Source organism: Anneissia japonica, unplaced genomic scaffold, assembly GCF_011630105.1.
Source record: "Anneissia japonica isolate Jap-2015-1 unplaced genomic scaffold, ASM1163010v1 scaffold287835_len3118868_cov185, whole genome shotgun sequence".
Taxonomy (NCBI): Eukaryota; Metazoa; Echinodermata; class Crinoidea; order Comatulida; family Comatulidae; genus Anneissia; species Anneissia japonica.
In genome coordinates this window covers 2,910,634-2,914,409 of record NW_022737223.1, presented here as the reverse complement: position 1 = coordinate 2,914,409, position 3,776 = coordinate 2,910,634, and the positions used below count along the sequence as shown (strand labels likewise).

The window sequence follows — 3,776 nt, the reverse complement described above, 5'->3', positions numbered from 1 at the left end:
GGTATATTACGCTAATCCTATAGTAATACTGTAGGCTTATTATTAGAATCGTATAGGATTCCTATAGGTTCAAATATTAGAATCTTATAGGAATACTATAGGTTTATTATTAGAATCGTATAGGAATCATATAGGTATATTATTAGAATCGTATAGGATTCCTATAGGTTCAAATATTAGAATCTTATAGGAATCCTACAGGTTTATTATTAGAATTTTATAGGAATGCTATAGGTTTATTATTAAAATCTTATAGGTATCTTATAGATATATTATTAGACTCTTATAGGAATTCTAAAGGTTTATTATTGAAATCTTATAGGAATCCTATAGAGGTATTAATAAAATCTTATAGGAATCCTATTGGTTTATTATTAGAATCTTATAAAATTCCTATAGGTATATTATTTAAATCTTATAGAAATCCTATAGGTATATTGTTAGAATCTTATAGGAATCCTATATGTATATTATTAGAATCTTATAGGAATCCTATTGGTATATCATTCGAATCTTATAGGAATCCTATAGGTTTATTATTAAAATCCTATAGGAATCCTATAGGTTTATTATCAAAATTTTATAGGAATGCTATAGGTATATTGTTAAAATCTTATAGGAATCTTATAGGTATAATATTAGAATCTTATTAGACTCTTATAGGAATCCTAAAGGCTTATTATTAAAATCTTATAGGAATTCTATAAGATGTATTAAAAAAGTCTTATAGGAATCTATTGGTTTATTATTAGAATCTTATAAGAATCATATAGGTATATTATTGAAATCTTATAGAAATCCTATAGGTATATTGTTAGAATCTTATAGGAATCTTATAGGTATAATATTAGAATCTTATAGGAATCTATTGGTATATCATTCAAATCTTATAGGAATCCTATAGGTTTATTAATAAAATCTTATAGGAATCCTATAGGTTTATTATCAAAATTTTATAGGAATGCTATAGGGTTATTATTAAAATCTTATAGGACTCCTATAGATATATTATTAGAATCTTATAGGAATCCTATAGGTATATTTTTAGAATTTTATAGAATCCTATTGGTATATCATTAGAATCTTATAGGAATCCTATAGGTTTACTATTAAAATCTTATAGGAATCCTATAGGTTTAGTATTAAAAATTTATAGGAATGCTATAGGTTTATTATTAAAATTTTATAGGAATCCTATAGATATATTATTAGACTCTTATAGGAATCCTAAAGGTTTATTAATAAAGTCTTATAGAAATCCTATAGACGTATTAATAAAATCTTATAGGAATCCTATTGGTTTATTATTAGAATCTTATAAGAATCCTATAGGTATATCATTGAAATCTTATAGAAATCCTATAGGTATATTATTAGAATCTTCTAGGAATCCTATAGGTATATTATTAGACTAAAAAAAGAATTCTATGGGTTTATGATAATCTTACACAATTCTTATAGGTTTATTATGATAATCTTATGGGAATCCTATAGGTATTATTATAAATCTTATAGGAACATTTAGCTTTATTATTAGAATGTTATATGAATCGTGTTTCCGTAGTATTTTTATTAGAAGCAGACTTAGAAAACAAAAATTAAGAATTTAAAAATTAATTTAGCCCTAGTTTCCTTTGCTTCCAGGGATTCTTTCCCTTCCCCTGGAATGTCAAAGGGTTCTGGACAGCCCACGTGGCCCTATCATCTCTTGCTTCTGTTACAGGGGTGGTATTAGTGGGGAGGGGGGGTGTTTTGTGCTCTTTGATAAAAAATACATATGTGGGCCTACTTTTGACATTATTTCTAAGCCTTTGAAACCTCTAAATTGTCATATTTTTGGGAGATTTTCCCTGTTCTGCTGAAATAATTAAGAAAAATAAATTTATATTATGAAAATCCCATCAGTATAATTAACAATACATAGCCAAAGTCTAGGACTATACTAAAATAATATAACATAATAAAACATACAACTTTAAAACACAAGCTAACAATAACAGATGTTGTCATTTAAGCTGTTCAGCCAACCATGGATAATCTCAAATCACCAATGTGATTGGTCACTTTATCCATGTTTATCACTGAAGGCCATGGAAATTAACAAAGGTGCTTTTTTGAATGTTATCAGTTAACTGAAATTTGTTAGTGGATTAGATCTCTTTCTCAGTGCACATTCATGATGATAAAACTGCAGGCATAACCATACATTCTGAAGTATTTCAGCAGTACCAATAGGTAAGAATTGTTTTATATTAATATTCATTTAATGTTGTTTAAATTGGCGCATTTAGGCTTAGTATAATGCGTTTTTTAAGTCAAAAATTGAATTGGTTTGGATTGGATCTCTAGGCATAGGATTAGGAGCCTAGGCCTAGGGAATAACAAGCATACTATGATTCTCCGAGTCTAGCCTAGGCCTGTTAATAAGAAAAGACAGAACTGAGGATATGCCAAAGAGGGCTAGGCTCGGCCTGCCCTATAATGGAAGTATTGGAGTGTGGTAAATTGGGCTGTGTTCTCACTTATTTATTATTGTAAAAAAAAGTCCATGATATGATTATTTTAATGATTTTTATAGAGGCATAGGCCTCTATAGGCTAGGCCTATGCTACTGGTATTATTATCATTATTACCAACAACTCCCTCGTATTTACAACAATTTGCATTGATCTGTTAAATGCTTCTAATTTATGTGAACAAATTAAGATTTCATTCTGGTAAATTAATGTTACAGAACAGAATAAACATTTTTTTTTCTCAATTTCCAATTCACGGCAGCAGGTGAGCTAACTAATCAAAAATAAATTTTATTTTTATTTTAAATCCTTACTTTCATCAACAGTGGGTTTGCAAAACAAAATATCAAAAAATCATTATATGTTGACTTTCTTTCAGAATTTGTTGGTAAAGGAATTTTTCTCAGTGAAAACTCATGAAGTAAGAAAGCGTTGATGTTTGTTTAAAAGCCTTAATGCGGCAGTCGGAAAAACAGGAAATTACCTGACTTTCAAAGGTGAATAATTTTTTTTTTAAGTTTCAAGTTTTTAACACTTTAAATATAGGAACTCACTAGTACTAATGGTGGAGGTTATCAATTAATCAATAATGTGTGTGTAAGGCCTACTACATAAAGAATATTAACATTGTATGTATATTGCACAATATTTTAATGCTTTTAAAACTAAGAAAAAAAGGATGGAACAACTAATTAACCGACTTATGATTAAGAAGTGTGTTAGTCTCTTATTTCAGCTACTGCATATCATACTCTTATTTTAATACATTCATGTTGAAGGAAAATACAAAATTTGAAATGTGTGTAGAAAATTTTAAGATACATTTTCAATGCTAATTAATTACTTGCCTTAAAGACACAAACGGCAAAATCTGTTTAATTATTATGATTTAAAATTTTAAAACAATTAGAGCATTAATCATATTCCAACTGTCAGTTCTTGGGTTATTTTGCCCAGCCCCTCAATTCTTTATTCTGACCTAGTGTATGTATTATTATGATTTTTCATGACTCACTTTTTTTTTTCTTCAAAAAAGAGTTTCAAAATGCACAAGACAACTGTATGTATCACTTTGCTCTGATTAAAAGAATTGTTTTGTTATATCTTTCAGCATGTGAAGCAAGGGTGAAAATCCGAAGCCATCTTGATTCAATATTTCAAACTTAGTTTGGTCACTCTGCAGAATCTACAATGGCATCTTTCAGCAAGATTTTAAATTTACTCTGCTACCATTGGACAAGAAAAAGCACGGATATAGAC

General features: G+C 28.3%; 1 long non-coding RNA gene across 1 annotated transcript; it reads left to right on the top strand.

Annotated features, from left to right (window-relative positions):
• Positions 1–1,914: 1,914 nt before the first annotated feature.
• On the top strand, positions 1,915–3,770 carry LOC117117090. The gene is made up of 3 exons (XR_004446858.1): positions 1,915–2,235; positions 2,896–3,013; positions 3,628–3,770. It is a non-coding gene; the product is annotated as an uncharacterized LOC117117090 (long non-coding RNA).
• Positions 3,771–3,776: the final 6 nt, after the last annotated feature.